Genomic DNA, 22340 nt, shown 5'->3' on the forward strand with positions numbered 1-22340 from the left:
TAGCCCGTTTGCGCGGGGCTGCGCTGGGTTTAAATATCGGCAATCGACGAAAAAATATATATATATATTTCTCATATATTTGCATCAGGTTACCTTGCCAATGGCCACATATTTGGCCATTGGCATGCTGCCTGACACATATGCACCCTTTATTTGGAGCTGACATGGCTCCATTGCCGTTTTTGCAGAAACGTACTCAGTTGTCAACTGAGTACATTTCTGCAGCTAAAACAGCTCTTACACGGGCTGTTCTGGGCTTCCTGGATCGCTAATCAGCCTCATTTGCATGCTATTCGGCTGCAAGTGAGGTGATTAGCTTATCCACGCCCACTCCGTGTAAGAGCCATTTTAGCTTGACTCTTACACTGACTTTGGGCTGTTCCTGGATCGCGAAGGCTGCATGGAGTCTTACACTACTCTTAGACTCCGTGCAAGCCTTCGTGAATCCTGTGTGTGAAACTGGCTGGTGGAACTAGGGCTTATGCAGTTTTGTCCAACAAGGACATAGACAGTGAAATCAATATAAGCATTATAAGCAGACACCTTTTTCAGTAAACCGGGGGGGGGGGGGATCTGGGAGAAAAGAAGAACACAGTTCAATTACAAATAGGTCAAACATAAATTTATATATAACGTTATATGTTTATAGTTTACATCCAAAGCAAGATAAGAATTTAAAAGGTATGTCAGGATGGAAAACAAAAATCTGGAATGTCATGGTATTGATGCATGGATGTTACTGTAACAGTGGTATAAGAACAAAACAAAGCTAAGAAGTTAATTTATATACTGTTTCGTTGCAAACTACTGTATGTGTGAAACTGGAAAACAAAAATGTGAGATGCTTCTGCTATGATTGGGCAAAGATTAACCTGCCAAATATTGGAATCCCTGAACTAAACTCCTCAAAAAAAATGCTTTTCAAGTGATTTGCTGGGGAGAGGGTTGCTCTGTACCACTTGATGTGGGAGGCAAGCCCCCCCACACCCCAAACCTATATATACCAGCTTCAAGGTCACACAAACTTGAACAAGAGTAAAATTTTCCCAAAAAGGGCATCAATGCCTGGGCAACTCACCAAGAGTGATTTCTTATTGAGGAGCTCCAATCTTCAGCTGTTGAATTTCGAGGAAATGGGGCTCAAGGAATCAGTCTTTGTCCACCTGTAGGTAAATAAGGTCAGCCTAAGTATGGTTCATTAATTTTGTCAAAGGATCTTAATGTAATGTAAGGAGACAATTTAGTATAGTATAGTTGTACATGTAAAGAGACTAGCTGTAGTCGAACAGTGTAAACAAAGAAAGATAAAAAGAGCATGTAATCTGAACATGCCATAGGGAGACAACTGGCATACAAGTACTTAAGTCTATACATATACAGGAGCAGGAAATGTTTATCTGACATGATGAATGACCTTAAGCATTATAAAAAAGGCAAAAGCAATGATAACCTGGGGGGAGGGATATGTTATATCAATATTCTAGCTAACATAAGCAGCAGTATTTAAGTGGAAAAGAAATGGCTTAAGTCATCTGAATAAACTAGGGGGGTTGTAATGGATGATACAGCAAGTTCTGTTTTCTTCTTCTCCTGATTTCATGGTTGGTTGCACTTGGTAGGTATATTTTTGTAAAGCCTATTTTTGGTCTGTGGTTTGGGTGAAGATGGATCATTTTTGTGCTGTCATCCTAGGTACAGAGAGGAATCATCATCAGCCTCCTTTTTCTACATGGAGACAGGGTGTCTTTTAACTTGTCATCATCTCTCTCTATTCAATGCCACTCTCCTAGCTTCTTCTACAGTCACGCTTGATGTTGCAGGTCTTCTCTCCCACAATCCATCCACCTCTTTGATCTCATCATTCAGACTTCACTTCTCTTCATCCTCTAGTTTTGACCTCCTCATTCAGACTTCCCTTCACCTCAACCACTCCCCTCTCGATACTTAAAGCTGTTAACCAGTTCCACTATTTCCTTTCTATCTCAGTTCACAGCTTCTTCTGATTTCCCCCATTTGCTGCCATTACAGCTGCCTTATTGTACTTAATTTCATTCCATGTTCCTTCAGTTTTGCATTCCATCCCCCTACTCTTTGTTGAAGTTCTTGCTCAGAGTCTACCTGTAATGCCACATCTACTGCATACAGAAACTTTGTTGCTGTATCCCCTCTGACCTGTTTGCTAATGTTGTTCATCACTAGTATGAATAGCAGTGGGCTCAGAGCTGAACTCTGATGCACACCCACTCCTACTGGGAATCCCTCTGTAAGGCTGAACACTAATCGTACATGAGTCATTGGGTTCTTGTACGTAGCTTGCACTATTTCTACAAATGTTTCTTGGACTTCAAACTATGACAGGACTGCCCAAATCAGCTTTCCTGGGGCCTTGTCATATGCCTTATTCATGTCTAGGAATGCCCAGTTGGACTCTTTCTTCATTTCTAACTTTTTCTCAAGGATCTGTCTCACTGCAAATATCGGATCAGTTGTTCTGCATCCTGATCTGAATCCAAATGGCTTATTTCCCATCTTACTTTCTACTACTCTGCGTATTCATTTGTCAGTCACCCTCTCCAGAAAGTTCATTTATTTATTATTTATTAGTTTTAAATTTGGTTACCAGGAAAATCAGACTGGACACAAGTCCTTTTTCAGTGGATGCCTGGGGAGAAAAGCTCGACATATAATATAGATTAACAAGTACAATTTCATAGGTATAGAATTACACTATGCATTCTACATCAAAGAAAGCTAGGATAATGACACTTTAGACTGTACATCAACTAGAGGTAAGATCCTTATATAACATAGAGGTAAGATTCTTATATAACATAGCTTAACAAGTACTGTTTCACAGGTGCAGAATAACACTATACCTTTGACATCAAAGAAAGATATGAGAATAAGACGTAAGACTGTACATCAACTAAAGTAAGATGAAAATATGATACACTATACAGGTAGTGCATGCAGTGTGATAGGTGTTTGATATCTCTGTACTGCTCACAATTGTGAATGTCCCCTTTATTCTTGAACACTGGCACTAGCATGCCTTATTTTACAATCAACTGGAATATGCCTTTCTTTGCCTTTCTTTCCATACTGTTGTGAGTACTCTCAGGGGTCATTTCTCCCTTAACTCACTCAACATCTTGATCATACCTGCTGTGACCTCATCTGAGCCTGCAGCTTTCCCTGACTTCATTTTCCTTAGTGCTGTTCTTCCATGGCAGGATCCTCCTCTTCTCATCATAGGCTTTCCCTATTCATTCAGAAGCTGCTGGATGTACCCTTTCCATCTGCCTTTGATGTTCTGTAGACTGATGAGTAGGTTAGGTCGTTGCTGGCATCACTTATAAAGGTTGTCTGACTATCTTCTCTTTGCCTTGCAGACTGATAGAGATTCTTTGTGCCATCCACTTTCCAGAAGTTGCTAGAGCGCTTGTTATACCTTGTTCTTTGCTAATTGGTTTTACTTCCAGCTTTCTCTCAACAGAGCTATTCCAGGAGTCAGGGAAGTAAATAGTATGGGAAGAAATATCCAGGGAATTGTTATGGCTAGGCTTGTATAGGCCCTAGGGCCGATAGCCTAGTACCAACCTATGAACCTATGAACCTAATCCAAGCTGGGTAATTAGAATGGTCCCTGGCATAAGTTAGCTCCTCCCCCACTTTTCACCATTAAATTCCATGCCCATTTTAGAGACATTAGTTAACATGACCAAATCACCTAGTCTCATATTTTATACCATAAAGTGGGTGATGGTGTGCAGTCTGTGATCCATGTTCTCCTATCTTTGAGGATACTTTGCACCAAAGTAGATGCCCAAAGCTGTTGGTCTATTCAACTCTTCCCCCTAGAGGGCACCATTTAGAGTCTATGATGCTGCCCACAGCTCCATTCTTAAAAAGAGGGTGGGAGGAACCCTACACAGACACAGGGAGAACATCCAAACTCCAAACAGGTACTGGTCAGAGGTCAGGATCAAACCTTGTACCTTATGCATGGGGAGGCAAAGACCTTAACCATTATGTAATCTCTGGTCTCTGTACATAGAACAATATGAAGTGGGAATTTATTTGCCCTCCAAAGGGAGAGACAGTGATGCTTGTTTCTTGGTGCTAAGTTTATACAGTGAAAAATTCTACTTTTGGAGGTTTGGATAGTTGAAAATGGTATTGTATTTTAAATTAAGTTAGTGGGGTTTCATCTTTCTAGCCATGTGCAGTGATTTCCTAGCTTCAAGGCTTTACTTAATTCTACTTCTACAAATATTGTTGTTCCTGTTAGTTCATATTTTCCACATGTTGAGTAATTTTATTTTAGTGTATAGATGACAGTAATCCTGCTCAAAAGCCATGCTGTGTGTCTGTAAGGAGGGAACACATTTTTTTATTTTTTGCTCTTCAGGCAGGTAGGTGTGCCAAATGAAGGTTTCTCCATGGACTCCAAATGGCGTAGCTACTCCTGCTGGTATGTAAATATTGCCTGCTAGTTACAAAATACCAATAGTAAGTTTACTTTATTTTTATCAATACTTCACAATGTTCATGTTTTGTCATGGTGAAACAGTGTGGTAAATGTACTTTCATATAAAATGTTTTGTTAGATCAACACAGTATTTGATTACTGTCATTGTACGACACAAGTTTGTAGAGACCCTGAACGGTTGATATGTCCACTGCCAAAATATAACTGTCTTCATATCCTGGCACTCAAAACTTCAGTATCATGCTATACGCTTTCAGTTTCATGCATGTCATCCGTGAAGCTTAGGTATCCCCTTTGTATTCAACAACATTTGAGTACTGAGCATGTTGGATAGCATAAAGATATAAAAAAATGGAAAAACAGAACTAACTGCAGCCTTTATATAGACTTTATTGACACACCACTCTCTCCATAAAATTGCTTCCGTAGTCACTCACATGCCATTCCTTTCTGCCATCATTTACACCACAGAAGGTTACTGCTCTCCTCACCCACACCTCCATGGGACCACTGTCCTGAGCAAGTCTGTAAGAATGAGAATCTTCTCCCTCCCATTTACACATCCCTTCATGATATTTCCTTTTGGTCCTCATTCTGCCTTCTTCCACTTGTACTGTCGGAGTCTCAGAATCACCAATCTCTCCCCAGTCTTTTCTCTGACAGTGCCCATCCTTCAAAGGGGATCTCTCCCTACTAGACTCCTCTCCCTCAGGACTCTTGTCCCACACGTTGGGGTCACAGCTGTTAGTATTTTTATGTTCCTGTCTGTCCAGACATATTCATATGCTTGCTCTGGTTAACTAGCTGCCACATTTGCTGCCCTTTTTTTTCTGTTTATTGCTCCTTTCTTTCAATGACATGAGAAGGGAAAAGTGTAAGAACGGAAAATGCTAAGTGTTTTGTATATTACTCTTTCTTTAGACGCAGAACCCATGTTGTCTCAGGATGGATCATGACAGCCCAGGCCTGCTTTATGTTTCCTTCCACTGTCTTGGTATTTCCTAAGTGCCAGCTTGGATTGTGACAATGTTGAAGATCAGAGCTTGTGCCTAATAAGGAAAGGCACAGACAAAGGGTCTGCAGATTCTTATTAAGTAAAACAATACAGAAGTGTTTGGTTTTAATTGGTCAGTGGCTATATTATGATAGATAAAATTACTTACCACAAGCATATGATATTTTCCAATAAAGAAGATCATTCTACTCTCCTGAATTATGTTGCAAGAAGTTATTTGGTACCCTAACAATTGGTGCCATGAAGTCTCATATTTCAAGCCATCTGCCACTTGCTGGAGCAGAAATCAACTTTTGAGCCCATTGTTGGCATGTTTTCTATTTGCTATATTTCTGGGATGTCATTTCACAGTTATAATTTTCACCTTCAGCAGAGTTTGAAAACTGTGCAGGTAAATCTTTGTTACATGATTTCTCAGTAGTTCAGTCATTATTGCATAAGACTGTGTTATTCTACAAGATTATGTATGAGAGTGGGCCTTATTATGTTATTGCATGAGAGTGGGCCTCATTATATTAATGTATGAGAGTAGGACTCATTATGTTATTGTACAACAGTGGGTTTCATTATATTAATGTATGACAGTCGACCTTATTATATTATTGTATGAGACTGGGCTTCATTATACTATTGTATGAGAGTGGGCCTTATTATATTATTCTATGAGAGTGGGCTTCATTATATTATTGTATGAGAGTGGGCCTCATTATATTATTGTATGAGAGTGGGCCTCATTATATTATTGTATGATAGTGGGTTTCATTATATTATTGTATGAGAGTGGGCCTCATTATATTATTGTATGATAGTGGGATTCATTCTATTTATTTACTTATTTACTCGACTTTATTGATCAAGAATGTCCAAATAGGCAGAGCCCATTTTCAGCAAAGGCCCAGGGAAAAAAGCTCATTCATACTACATTTATATTAACAAGTAAAGTTCAGACAGTTCTCAGAAAAAAAAAAAACAACAGTTACATCTGTTATGAAAAAAACAAACATAAGCACAAGAGAGGTATATACAGTAAAGTATTTACAGCAACAATTATAACTCTATACAGTTCTTGTAGCTCTAAAATCTTGCAGAAAGTACATGGATTGATCCTGCAGAAGAGAAAACATTGTTGCAGAAAAGGTTAGAGTTCTTGCATTCAGCAAAGAGAGGTTTGCAAGGAGTTCAAGATCCATCCATCCATCCATCCATCCATCCATCCATCCATCCATCCACAACACCTTTTTCCCATTTTTGCACATCACTTCAATAGTGACAATTATCTAGAGCCAAAGTTTATACCTCCAGGTGGCTAGCCCTGCCACTATAATTCATCCACACTACACACTCTCATGCACACACACACTCACACCTATGGCCAATTTAGAGTGCCCAATCCACCTACTGCATGCCTTTGGAATGTGGGAGGAAACTGGAGCACCCGGAGAAAACTCACGCAAACACAGGGAGCACATGCAGACTCTGTACAGAAGGCAACACAACTAAGAATTGAACCAGAAAAACTCTTACTGTGAGGTGACAATGCTATCTGCTGCACCAAAGGTAAATTTTAGTACTGTATTGACTGGTAAAAAGTTCAAGAGATATAATGAAATAAGTTATAAAATGATGTAGGAGGGGAGGGAGACAGTAGTTGTGTATGGCAGGATAATGGTACAGGCAGTCCTTGAGTTACAGACATATGACTTGCAGATGACCAATAGATAAGAACGGGCTGCCACAGTGTCAGAAATAACATGAAAATGAATAAAAATCTTTAAAGTTGCCCAAATCTAAACCTTAAAATGTAGAATTCTGTTGTACTTTCCTTTCCCCATTTTCCCCGTTCATGAAGCTGCTCGCACGTCTTGTTAGAGCAGTTACTTCCGCCTTCATGGAGAACAAGAGATCCATTTCGTTAAGAGATCACTGTGTTGGCGATCTGATTGGTCAAGACTGCTGGCTTGTACAGTACACAGTTTTGAAACAGTTACTGTACTGTACAGTAGAATGGGAAAATTACATTCTGGCTCACTAGGGTCTAGGTGACAGTAGGAGATCTGGCAGAGGTCTAATAGTTCAGGAAAGAGTGGAAAACATTTGTGGGTGATGCCTGTAGTACAGAAATGTGAAGTGAAGCTTAAAAAGAGGTAAGTTTAACACTTTCTTTTTTGTAAGGAACATTCTACTGTACTGTACTGTATTGTAATACAGTACAGTAGAACGTTCCATGTATGTGTTTCGACTTACATACAAATTTGACTTAAGGACAGACTAAAAAAACATATCTTGTCCTTAATCCAGGGATTAGTTCTATTTGTGTAGGAAGATAATGGTAATGGCATATGACTGAGAGAGCATGCTATACGATTAGTTCTATTTGTATAGTAGGATAGTTGTAATACTATATGACTGATAGAGCATGCTATACGATTAGTTCTATTTGTATAGTAGGATAGTTGTAATACTATATGACTGATAGAGCATGCTATACGATTAGTTCTATTTGTATAGTAGGATAGTTGTAATACTATATGACTGATAGAGCATGCTATACGATTAGTTCTATTTGTATAGTAGGATAGTTGTAATACTATATTACTGATAGAGCATGCTATAGGATTAGTTATATTTGTATAGTAGGACAGTTGTAATACTATATGACTGATAGAGCATGCTATATGATTAGTTCTATTTGTATAGTAGGATAGTTGTAATAGTATATGACTGATAGAACATGCTATACGATTAGTTCTATTTGTACAGTAGGATAGTTGTAATACTATATGACTGATAGAGCATGCTATACGATTAGTTCTATTTGTATAGTAGGACAGTTGTAATACTATATGACTGATAGAGCATGCTATACGATTAGTTCTATTTGTATAGTAGGACAGTTGTAATACTATATGACTGATAGAGCATGCTATACGATTAGTTCTATTTGTATAGTAGGATAGTTGTAATACTATATGACTGATAGAGCATGCTATAGGATTAGTTCTATTTGTAGAGTAGGACAGTTGTAATACTATATGACTGATAGAGCATGCTTTAGGATTAGTTCTATTTGTATAGTAGGATAGTTGTAATACTATATGACTGATAGAGCATGCTATACGATTAGTTCTATTTGTATAGTAGGATAGTTGTAATACTATATGACTGATAGAGCATGCTATACGATTAGCTCTATTTGTATAGTAGGATAGTTGTAATACTATATTACTGATAGAGCATGCTATAGGATTAGTTATATTTGTATAGTAGGACAGTTGTAATACTATATGACTGATAGAGCATGCTATATGATTAGTTCTATTTGTATAGTAGGATAGTTGTAATAGTATATGACTGATAGAGCATGCTATATGATTAGTTCTATTTGTATAGTAGGATAGTTGTAATACTATATGACTGATAGAGCATGCTATAGGATTAGTTCTATTTGTATAGTAGGACAGTTGTAATACTATATGACTGATAGAGCATGCTATACGATTAGTTCTATTTGTATAGTAGGACAGTTGTAATACTATATGACTGATAGAGCATGCTATACGATTAGTTCTATTTGTATAGTAGGATAGTTGTAATACTATATGACTGATAGAGCATGCTATAGGATTAGTTCTATTTGTAGAGTAGGACAGCTGTAATACTATATGACTGATAGAGCATGCTATAGGATTAGTTCTATTTGTATAGAAGGATAGTTGTAATACTATATTAATGATAGAGCATGCTATAAGATTAGTTCTATTTGTATAGTAGGACAGTTGTAATAGTGTATGACTGATAGAGCATGCTATAGGATTAGTTATATTTGTATAGTAGGATAGTTGTAATAGTATATGACTGATAGAGCATGCTATAGGATTAGTTCTATTTGTATAGTAGGATAGCTGTAATAGTATATGACTGATAGTGCATGCTATAGGATTAGTTCTTTTAGGCTGCCTGTTCCAAACTGGTGCATCTCGAAGGTTTATAACTTAGATATACAGTAGATGCATGAGAGGGGTAGAGCAGTGGATGGAGGCAGTTAGAAAAAAAGAGAAAGATGAGAAGTGCTGTTCAAGAGAGTAATGGAAAGGGATGTATTGATTCATGTCCAGTCAAGCATATATTTCATAAATATGGAAGAAACAGCTATAATTATTTGGCAAAATGGTCTGATCTCACTAAAAATATAGTTCCTTGAAGGTGAAACTTTTGATAAAGTTATTTTAGAAAATCTTAAGAAGAAATTTAAACAGAAAGGAAACAAAGTTTATGCCTCTTATTCTTCAGCTTTAAATGATTGGTAGGAACAATCTAAAAATAAGGAAAATAAATCTGTAGTGAGAAGCTTAAAGCCTAATTCTGCAAAATTTAAACATATAGTTTCAGGCAGCTAGTAGGACAATTAATACACTTGAAAATGCGCAGGGGATAATTTGTATAGTACTTGATGACTTTCTTAAAACAGAAAAATTAAGGATATCTCAACTTGAATCTTCTTTGGATAACTGGCTCCCCATGCCTTCTGCCCCCCCCCCCCATTACGCAGGCCATCCTGACTGTTATGAAGCAGATAGCTCTCCTTCTTCTGGACAGCAGGTAGCAGGGAAACAACTTTAAGATAATCACAATTCCCCCTCATATTTTTCCTTCCTAAGTTGCTTCTAGTACTTCAGCCCATCCTAAAAGTTCTGTTTGTAATACTAGATTTTGGTAAAAATGAAAACCACACACTGTTCCAAATTCTAACCAAATGTTAATGAGAATAGCAAGCAAAAGCAAACCATTCTATGCAAAACAAAAGCATACCTCTGGGAAAAACGACGTAGACAAACAAATGATTTGGTACTAAACGCTCCTCCTCTAACAAAGTAACTTCTTTTAAGAGATGTAAGAGATTAATTACCCAGTTTCCAATAATTATTGTTGGAGAAGAGAATAGGTGAAACCCACCTCTCAAACAAAGTTTCACGGATGCATCAACGTGTGACACATCCTCTGATAATGATACCCCTGCCACATCACCATCTAATACTCAAATTCATCCTTTGAGAGAGGTACCTAACCATGCAGCTGCCTGAGACAATAATGCTGAATCTACTATAAGTGGTCCATCCATGGACTGCAGTAGGCTTTCAAACTATTGTAGACTCCCTTCCTAACATCTGAACACATTCAGCACATATGCTAAAGTTTTGGATGGACATGTGGAAGCACAAATCCCTACAATTGAAAACTTGCAGGCAGTTCTAAAAGTTTCTTCTCCTCAGATATTCTTAGGAAAATATGGGAAAATTAGTTGCAGGTGATAATATTCTGAAACATACAGATGAGGGATTTTTAACCATGAGATACAACTTATTAACAGCAATAACTAAAGTGTGCCCTCCAACACCTAACTGGACATGAATTAAAGCTGTTGTACAAAAGGAAAATTTATCTATTGATTCATACTTGCAGCACATGATAGATGCATCTGAGGCTTTTCAAGACACCCAGAGCCCACAGAATGGGCAGCAGCTGGTGGACTGTCAGCAGCATTTGTAGAATGTTTACTACCACCTATATGAAATCAGATAAACTGGCCCAATTTAGGTGCACATGAAACTGTTAATCAAGCACAATTAAGCAGATAACTTAGTAAAAGAGGAAAAGAAACAGAAAAAAATAGTAGATGTTCATCTTCAACAATCTCACACTGATTCACTGGGAAGGGGGATGGATAGAAGAAACAGGGGAGGTAGAGTCAGAATCTTCCAATAGCAAGCCCCAGCACAATTTCCTCAAAATGCTCACCACCCCACTTCACCCCAAATCTAGCTGCATGGTTCATGTACCAGCTGTTGTTTTAATTGAGGCCAAAATGGACATCATTGTAATGAGTGCCCCTTTCTCCAACCAGTAAGTCTGTCCTTTCAGCCTACCAGTAAGCCCAATGTATAAGTCCCACAACAGTTGGGGAGACAGCCCCCAATGACCAGTAGATTAGAAAGGTATTTGTCAACATTACAGTTTAGAATTCTCCTCTTCCTTTCATTACTGATACAGGAGCAACTCAGTCTACAATAACTTCATCAAATGTGAGAAGTCTCCCACACTCTATGAAGTCTGTTTCAGGTGTGCGAGTCCTTGGGATTCCACTGGATTATCCAATGACAAAATCTGTCTCTATTCAAATAAGTCCATTGCAAGAAAAGCATGTTTTTATTATAGGACATTCTGCCACTTTAAATCTGTTAGATATACATTTTTGTGTACATTAAGATGTACTGTATTTTGTGCTCAGGATGGAGTTGTTTTAGATATTTCAGATGAACCTTCCCCTCTAGGTCTATATTCAACTGGTATCTGTTCAGATGAAGATACACTCATTGCAGTACTTAGATCAGAACAACCCTACACTATGACTGACTTTTAGGGACTTGAAGCTCTTCCCCTACAGCTGTGGACTACCAATGACTGGAAGGTAGGAGTCATAAAGGATGCAGAGCCTGCTAAGGTTACTTTAAAACTTTGCAAATCTCTTTTTCTCTACCAGTCGTAGCTCAGTATCATTTATCAGCAGAGGCAGACAATGGAACTGAACCTATTATTTCTGTGTTATTTCAGCAAGGAATTAGTCCCTACTAGACATATATGCAATATGCCTATTTTAGTGGTTAAGAGCCATGGCAAAGGGACCTATGGATCTGAAAAGTTTTAAGAACAGTTAATGTGATAGTAGTACCAACTTTCCCTGTAGTACCTAATCCAGCTACTATACTAAATTCTATTCCTCGAACAGCAACTACCTTTTCAATGATTGATATTTCCTCTGCTTTCTTTTCTATTCCTGTTCACTCAGTCAGCATTGTTTGACTTCACATACAGAGGGTAACAGTATACATGGACAAGGTTACCCCAAGGATACATAAAATCAACTACCCCTTTTTCTAGAGAAATGAGGAAAATAGAATTCAATTTCCCTGTGATTCACTCTAATACCGAAGGTGGAAGATTTGCTGTTAGCTTCCAATTGTTATTCCAGCTGCCAAATAAATATTGTTTTTCTTATAAATAAGTTAGAGGAAATAGGATTCAAAGTTAATAAGACAAAATTGCAGTTGTGGAAACCGCAAGTCAAGTATTTAGGGCATTTTATTTCAAAAGGTTTCTTGAAAATTTTGCCTTCATGCATTACTGCTATTCAAGCTGCACCACCCTGCAGCATTAAAGCAGCTGCAGGCTTTCTTGGAACTGACAGGTTATTGTTGACAATGGATTTCTAACTATTCAGAAATAGTAAAACATGTTTGTTAAATAATCTTCTTTTCTAAAAATTGAATTCATGTAAAAATCATGTGCTTGTTTATATTCAAACGCAAATAAATGTGTTTAAAAATAAGAAATAGTAAAACATTTATTAGAATTTTTGAAAAAGACAACCCTGAGTCCTTGCCTTGGCAAGAGCATGATGAGAAATCTTTCATCTATCTAAAAACTTTACTTTTAAATTCTCCCACTCTTGGGCTATCTGATTGCTCAAAGAGATTCCTTTTATGCTGTTGTTAAAGGAACAAAGTAGCATTAGGTTTATTAGCACAATGTAGAAATTATGGTTTTAGGCCAGTTCCTTACTTCAGTATCAATCTTGATTCTGTAGCTACGGCCTCTCCCACTGCCTTAGGGCAGTGTCCATGACAATGACCATTGTAGAAATGGCTCTGCTCTAACACTCAGGACCAAGACTTTTGTCCCAGTTCTGCATTCTGTAGAATTGTTGTTGATAACTTTAAACAAAGTATTTGTCAGCCTCCAGACTGTCTACATATGAATTGTCTTTATTTAATAATCCTTCTTTGCAGGTATTAGATGTCCAACTCTTAACCCTGTTTCTTTAATCCCTATAGTAGATGAAAGTGAACTCCACAATTGTGTGCTTGTTTGAATAGTGCTTCCTCCTATATCAGACCTAAAGGATGTCCTGCTATCAAATTCTGAATTGCTTCTATTTGGTAATGATTTCTGTGTTCAAAGAGAAGATGGCTTATTAGTAGCAGCAGTTTTTGCCTGTATATTAAACCAAGTACTACTGACTAAAAAACTGAATGGAAATATACCTGCTGAAATAGCTAACGTTGTAGCCATTAATGAAGCATGCAAATTATTAAAAGACAGAGCAGTGACAATTTTTACATATTCCCATCATGCCTATGAGATAAATCATGATTTTGGAACACTTTGGGAAGAAAGAAGGGTATATGACATCAACAGGAACTCTTATTAAAAATTCTGTCTTTGTTAATGAACTGTTAAATGTACATCAGTCACCTAGACAAATTGTCATAGTCAAGTGCGCAACTCACAAGTCTGGTGATTCTTATATTGTCTTACCCTGTTCAGGCTTCGTTTTAGCAGCAGCTACATGAAACTAACACACCTTATTCTTTTAAGGAAGTGTTGTCTTTTCAGAATCAAGCTGATGACTTTGAAAAGGTAAGATGGATACATGGCAGCTGCATCCACTCCCTGGAATCATAGCGGTGCCACCCAGACAGGCACTTAGTAGCCCCTTGTTCTTTTCTAATCCAATTGGTATGGGTTTATCATTTGCCTTCTCATTTGGGAAAAATGCATTAACATGACACATTTTGACCGATTAGTACATCCCTTACATTTCTGAAGTCATTCAGCATTTTGTAAATACATGCACAGTATGCATTCAGTGTAATGTGTCAGAGTGTTCGTGCTCCCATGCAGTCCTTAAAAAAGGGGGGACCTTTTTGTTGTGTACAGTGCATTTTTTGAGCTGTCACAACATCAAAATTCAAATATGTTTTGGTAATTGTGGATGCTTTTTCTTGGTGGGTTGAAACTTATCTTTTTGTTAGAATTGATGCAACTGTTGTTGCCAAGAAATTTTTGCAAGAGCTAATACCCAAATTTAGTGTACCTTGCTATATTCAGTCAAGCAGGGGAACCAATTTTACAAGCAAGTCATACAACGAGTGTGTAATATTATGAAAGTGAACATATAGTACCATTGCCCACATAGACTCCAAGCTTCAGAAATTATTGAGAAAATGAATTAGACTTCAAAAATTAGAATTGCAAAATTGTGTGAGGAAACTGTACTCAAATGACCAGAGGCATTGCTTCTTGTTTTGTTCAGTATTTGAAGTGTGATTAGTACTTCTAAAAAATATTTTCCCCATGAAATTCTTTCAGGAAGACCCATGAGTATGCTGGCTACAACATTGCCCAGTAACCTAGAATTACAAGATGTTGATGAGTCTATTTTTCTTTATTGTAAGTCTCTCCTTTCTATTCTGCAGCATATTCATTAACAAATCATTGCAGTCCAACAATAACCTGAACCTGCAACCCAACAGAATGTCATCCCTGGAGAGTATTTGTAAGATCCTTCTCCAGACATCATTCCCTCAAGCCGAGATGTAAAGGATCCTTCCTGGTTATCCTCACAACAGCTACTGCTGTTTGATGTAAAGGATCAATTTCTTCATTTCATTTTTCTCATGTTAAGTAGGCCATTCATGGTAAAAAATACCACTGAGATACCAACAATGTCATTCCACCTATTACTGATGATGAACTAATCTCTTCCCATACCAAACAAAAGACAGGGAGATCAACATGGCTAAAAGTGAGGTCTAGCAATCCAGCAATGTCGTTTACAATTGATGATAAGTGGGACTTGGACCGGGCATCGGGAAATGAGTAGGTGACCAAGCACTGCTCATAGGACTTCCATCAGCACAGAAATCAACATGGACTTTCTTTGGAAATCAAAAACATGTGAACTTCAAAAACAGAACAAATCATGTCTGTTTGCAAGTTTTTGAGAAAGACCTACTCGATCTTCATATGGCTTTATCATTGGAGCAGCCATATCGATATTAATTGTCTTCTAACTTATTTTCTTTTTGATCAAAAGGCTTCAGAACAATTTTTTTACCAGAATAAATGTTTACTTAAAACTGACAGACATCACCAGATTGACATGCAAAGTTCAAAAACAGTTCTGCCACATTATACACTTATGCCAAGACAATGAATGTCAGTAATTACTGGATGTTGGCACATATACCAATGGCACACAATGAGGGTATTCTATTTTTTCCAATAACAGTAACAGAGACTGAAGTAGGAATAGCAGTTTGGATAATTTTGGTAACCAAAAATGAAAGAACAAGTACAATTAATGGTATAATGTTACCCCATTTAGACTGATTCACTCCAATTATCAATATTTGCAAAGGGACATACTTGAAATGTCAAAAAAAGAACACTTCTTGTTAGACGGAGTGACTGTAATATTACCCAACAAGTGTATAATAGGGCTGGAGAACAGGGCATGACTATGTTGTGTGAGTTTTATTATATCTGTACAATGGTCGGGATGTTGTTGAACTGGTCATGTTATTCCAGCAGGAAAATATGCAGTGCTCACCGAAGGAGACAAAGGACATTAATAATCTGCTTGAGAAGATAGATACCCCTTGGCTTCATCATCGTGATTTAGAACAGACTTCATTCAGAGGGCTTTTACAAGTGGACTTCGGTGATGACATTGTAATGCCCCACCACTGGACCAGTAATCAAGGAGCCTCAATCCTCACCACTAGCAACTGTGGGGGACATACACTGGGAGGATAACTAGCACAGACACAGTATTTTCAGATGTAGCTCTCTGCATCAATTGCAGTTTCCCTTAAGAGCACACAGAAACCACAGTCAGTCCAGGGCTGGTTTCTTTCTCTTTCTCTAGATCCCCAGTAAGACTCCCCACTGGCACAGCTATAGAGCTGAGATCTCAGCTGAGTAACCAAGCCAAGACCTAACAGCACCTCTCTGTCCAACCAGTGTTTCATGTCCCTGCCCAAGTAGCTCTCTCACACACATTCTTTGAGGTTTGATTTACATACACACACCTGAGAGAGGCTGGCACAGGTTTACTAGCTATGCCCCCTTCTGCACAGACTATAAGGTAGTTATCACTGCCACCAGTCAACTCCTTTTCAGCTACTTTAAGGCCCTTAATAAAGGGTGTCCAATCTTACTGTGTAATATTAATATTAATACAGATGGTAGTTTGACCAAGAGCATAGCTATTAGGAGTGGCCCACACAGTGTCACCAAATAACTATGCAAGTACTCTCAGAACTTAAATATCTCTACACAGATCAGCCACAATGACAGGTTTAAATATATTTAATAATAAACAATAAAAGAACAAGAAAGTACTCAGTATATATTCACAGTGATATCAGAGTTCAAAACCACAGGAAATATTTAAAACAAAACAGTAGGACAGTATCAAATAAAGGAAAATATCTAAACTAAGCTTTACTATATACCTAACTGTATTTAAGAGAGATTTACTATACTTACTTATAGAGCAAGGCATATGTGAATGGTTACTGTCAGGTCCAACACAGAATACAGAATGCTCTGTCTCCCCAAGAGACTTCTCAAATTAATATCTCAAATATTACAACTGAGATAGCTTGCAGAGTGACATAATTTCTTGTCATTTGACACTAGTTCCCAGATAAACCCCCCACTACTGAGAGCTGGCAGTATTTAGCATCTACCTGTGAAAACACATAGACCTCAGATCTTTGGCAAATGCTGGAAGTCATAAAACAATTACATTCCTCCACATTTCAAGACTAGTAATTATTTCACCCTAACGACAATACAGAAAGCCCCCTAGTACAGACATTGTGTCTCTTGATGGATTGAAAACTAAAATATATCTTCTTTTATGGCCTAGCCATAAAGTAATTTAATTTCAGTTACTTTTCTGAAGTTAACCTCCTATATTCCAGTTTCCACTATTAAAATATATACATTTAAACAGTTACACTAGTGCATGTACATTTCTGTTCTCTTCCAGTAGGGCCCACTGTTGTTACATTTTAAGCGCAAGCACTTTATAAAATACCTTTTTAACACACGTCTGTTCAAACCAGTTTGATATACACGTGACATACAGTTATAGTTATAATACAGTTGTAACACAAGCATCTTCTATAAATCATGTTAATATTCAGAAATGACATATAATTATTTACAAAATTCCAGATAGCTGTACTGGCAGTATCTCCCTTTGTCACACACCCCCCTCGAAAATGCAAGCTAGTATTTCAAGTGACCCTTAAGAAGTGGTGCTTGAGAGGGATAAGCCTATCTGGGAATGCATTACCCCATACCCTGTCTTGAGAGCCCATCTGTGTTGGCATTGCTAACCCCACTGTGATGCTGCACTGTCATATCATATGCTGTCACCCTAGGCTCCACCTTAGTAACTTGGCAGTTTGCTGGCTGACTCAATATAGCCAAGTTAAGGGATTGTGATCCATCATTACAGTGAATTTTCTTCCATACAGATAAGGCTGAAGTTTCTGCAGTGCCCACACTACGGTTAGACATTCCTTTTGGACAATTGCATAGCATTCCTCTCTGGGTTGGAGCCTATGGCTGAGATATACCACTGGTGCTCTTCTCCCTCTGAGGAAACCTGGCTGAGTACAACCTTCACCCCATGGTTTGAAGCATCCACCTACACAGCAAATCATTTGCTGTAATCTGGGCTGTCTAGCACAGGGGGTCCTCCCAAAGCTCCTTTAAGCTTCTGCAATACCTACTAACATGCTGGGGTCCACACTACCTTATCTGGCCTGTTTTTCCTTGTCAGGTCTGTGAAGGAAGCAGCTATGCCACTACAAATGGGGACACATTTTCTGTAGTACCCTGCTGTTGCTAAGAATTCTCTCACCTGCTCTTTGTTAACACGGGAAGGCCATGCCTGAATGGCTTCCACTTTGACAGGTTCTGGTCTGATCTTACCTCTCCCCAATTTATATCCCAGGTATAAAATCTCTGCCATACCCAAATGACATTTACTGGGCTTAATAATCGACCCTGCCCTCTGTAATCTGCACAACACCTCCCTGACATGCTGAAGGTGCTCTTGCCAGGGATGGCTGTAGATGGCAATATCATCCAGGTAAGCAAGAGCAATATCTTCTGCTCCTGCTAGGATATGATCTACCACCTCTGGAAAGTTGCTGGGACATTTTTCATCCCAAAGGACATCTTTGTGAACTCATACAAGCTGAAAGCAATCACAAAGGCTGGCCTGTCTCTCTAGCGTTTGGATTCAAGAGCACCTGCCAGTAGCCCTTGGTAAGATCAATAGTGGTAAGATACTTAGCCCCACCCGGTTGCTCTAGGGCTTCATCTGTCCTAGGCATGGGGTAAGCATCTGACTCTGTGTGACTATTTAATTTCCTATAGTCCACACATAACCTGATGATGCCATCCATCTTTGGTACCAGCAACACTGAGGAGGCACAGGGACTGCTGGACTCCTGGATTAACCCTAGTTCCAACATTTCCTTTATCTCCTCCCTCAAAGTCTGTTTGACTCTCTCAGCACCCTATAAGGGGGCTGCTTGATAGGCCTTTGGGGTCCTATATCCACATGGTGCTGGACAAGGTGGGTATACCCTGGTTTGACAGTGAATATGCCCCCAAACTCCTGTAACACTGCCCAGATTTCTCGAACCTGGGTAGGAGATAGCTGCTGGAACATTGCTACCCCTTCCACTGAGGTGTCAGTCCGAGCCTCAATAAGGAGATCATTCACCAGATCTCCCTTAAAATCCTACTTCCATCCACTGCAAATACTCAGCACAAGGGCCTCTCTATCATGGTAAGGTTTCATTATGTTAACATGGTACAATTTGAGCCCCTGCCTCCTGCCTAGCAGTTATACCATGTAGTTAATATCACTGACCTTCCTTATAACTCTGAAGGGTCCCTCCCAAGCTGCCTGCTGTTTGTTCTGTCTGACAGGAATGAGAACCGAAACCTGCTGCCCCACACCATATTCTCTAGCTTGAGCATTCCTGTCATACTAGACTTTTTTCTGCTGTTGGGCTTCTGCCAGGTTCTCCTGGGCCAAGCCCATGAGTTCCCTGAGCCTTGTCCTAAGGTTTAGGACATATGCTACTATAGACTCCTTGTGGAATTCACATTCACCCTCCCACTCATCATAAATCAAATCTAGAAGTCCCCTCACCCTATGCCCACACAGCAACTCAAAGGGTGAAAAACCTGTGGACTCCTGGGGAACCTCTCTGTAAACAAACAACAGATGGAGAAAATATTTGTCCCACTCCCTCTTAAACTTGTCTGCAAATGCCTGTAGCATGGTCTTTAATGTAGAGTTTAACCTCTTCACAAGACTATTAGCCTGGGGGTGGTAGGGGGTGGTCTTTAGGTGCTTCATCCCACAGCACTCCCACAGACAAGCCAGCAGGTCTGACATGAAGTCAGCACCTCTGTCAGTCATTATTTCTTTTGGGAAACATACCCTGCTGAAAATCTCTAACAAAGCATTTGCCAACTTTTCTGCCTCAATGGAGAACAGGGTCACCACCTCAGGGTATCCAGTAGCATATTCTACTACTGTTATGATATACCTCTTTCCTGTGGAACCTGGGGTACTCAGAGGGTCCACAATATCCACTGCTGCCCTCTGAAATGGCTCCTCAATCACAGACAAAGGCACCAAAGGAGCTTTGACATTGTCTCCTGCTTCCCTACTTTTTGGCACTGCTCACAGGTCCTGCAGTACCCTGTTACATCCCTGGAAATCCCAGGCCAATAAAGGTTCTGCATAATACATCTCTTTGTATGATTTATGCCCATATGACCTGAAAAGGGAATATCGTGGACTATGTCTTTAAGTGCCAGCCGGCAAGATCTGGGCACTACCAACTGCTGTATTCTCTCACATTTAGCCCTCCCTTAGGGGTCCACTCTCTAGACAGTAACCTTTTGCCCCAGTATACAGATTCTCCTTTCCTTGACAATCAGGAGCCTCCCTGTCCACCTCCATCAAGCCTTGTAATGAAGGGTCTGAGAGCAGAGCATGTCTCAACTCTCTCTTTGTAACCCTTCCCAGCTCCCCTTCCACAGGAAGTCTGGTATCCTCTGACAGTAGTGCCTCACTGTCAGCCTAGGTACTACTACTCATCTCTGCCCTTGCAGTCATGCTGTCCAAGGGAACATGAGCACCATCAAGCAGATGTGGCTAACCTTCAATCTCACTGCTACAGGGTAGCTTCCTCCCTGAAGTTGCCACCCCATCAGTCCTAGCTTCAAGTGTGTGGTCTGTCTGGGTATCCTGAGGCTACCAGACCCACATGCTTGTCTCCAAGACCTGACTGTGTATAACTGCATGCACACAGTCAGGTCTTGTCTCCAAGACCTGACTGTATGTAAATGCATGCACACAAGGTACTGTATTAGCAAAATCATTCCCTATCAAGACATCTGCAGGGATATCCTCAAACACACTTACTTCCTTGATTATATTTCCACCCTACCAATCAAGGTGAACCCTAGCCAAAGGTATTTGGAATGGGGTCCCTCCTAAAGCTCTGACTGGAGTAGACTGCCCAAGCAAGCAGTGCTCTTCTTTAACCACTGCAGCCTTCCCAATAGTTAGGTCAGATGCTCTGTCTCTCTTAGAAGTGGTCTGTTTCCCATCATCTAAGATAGGATATAACTTCTTGTGGTAATTTGGTACCCTTGTTGTCTGCAGACAACTTACCACTGGCATTCAGTCATTTTCACTTGCTGGCTCCCCTATCTTTTGTTACCTACCTTGCCTCCATGGACATCTATATGCTACATCACTCCACTGGTTGCATTTAAAACATTTAACCCTTGATCCTAGCCATGTACCTGAACTAGTGGCTTCCCCTGCTACTGGCAGACTCTGTTGGGGTGGTTTAGGCTGCCCACCATGGGTTCCCATAGACCCATGAGCAGCACTGGGTATCCCTTTCCTATGCAGTGATGCCCTCCTTGCTAGTTATAGGTCTCCCTTTTCTCAACTCATCTGCTTTATAGCATTCACTGTCTGCCAACCAGATTCTCATGTCCTCAGGCAAAGTGCTAAGGGCTTGCTCCCTCATCAAAATGTCTGCCAGCCCTTTAAAAGTGGTGACCTGACACCCACTCAACCCCCTATGAAAATAAGTACTTAACTCAGCAATATATTCACACACACTTTCATCTACTTTGCATCTATACTCACAGAACTTTTTTCTGTAAGCTTCAGGTGTTAACTTTAAAACACTTTAATAAACAATTTTAACTGTATTATAATTTAAGCAATCAGTATCAGACAATTTAGAAACAGCAGTTATAGCTTTACCATGAAGTAAGGGGGTCAGGAACCATACCCAAAATCCTTAGCCAACATTATACTGTTTACATACCCTAGCAAACATATGAGGAAAACTATAAAAATTATCACCCTTTGTAAATTGTGGAAGAAATTTACTGACCTTTATTGCTTCTGGGATTCAGGTACTTCCTTCCCCATTACCTCCATGACCCTGGCAAACAGTCAGCATCTGCTTTTCATGTTGTTTCTACCTCTCATTTTCATCAGCTTCTAGACATCTCAGTCTCTCTGCTGATTCTGGTTTAACCACCAAATGCTGTGGTCTGTTTGCTGATTCATTCAACTCTAACTCCAGATGGATTTTTTTAAATCCTCTGAGACAAAGTTGAACTGTCCATTTTCTGAGAGTTGTACATCCCCAAGGCCATTCTGGTTGTTCTCCTTGTTGCTGGTCTGTGATGTAGCTATGGTAAAGGCTGCAATCTTTTCTGCTTTCGTCAGTTTGGCATGCAACAGGCCTTTGGCTTGACACATCTCAGCTAATTGGCTCCTTGTCAGCTTTCCATACTCCTCTGCTGACATCCTTGCCTACTCTCCCTGACTAACTAAGCTAACAAAAAAAA

Source organism: Protopterus annectens, chromosome 2.part1, assembly GCF_019279795.1.
Source record: "Protopterus annectens isolate FY-2018-M chromosome 2.part1, PAN1.0, whole genome shotgun sequence".
In the NCBI taxonomy this organism is placed as follows: domain Eukaryota; kingdom Metazoa; phylum Chordata; order Ceratodontiformes; family Protopteridae; genus Protopterus; species Protopterus annectens.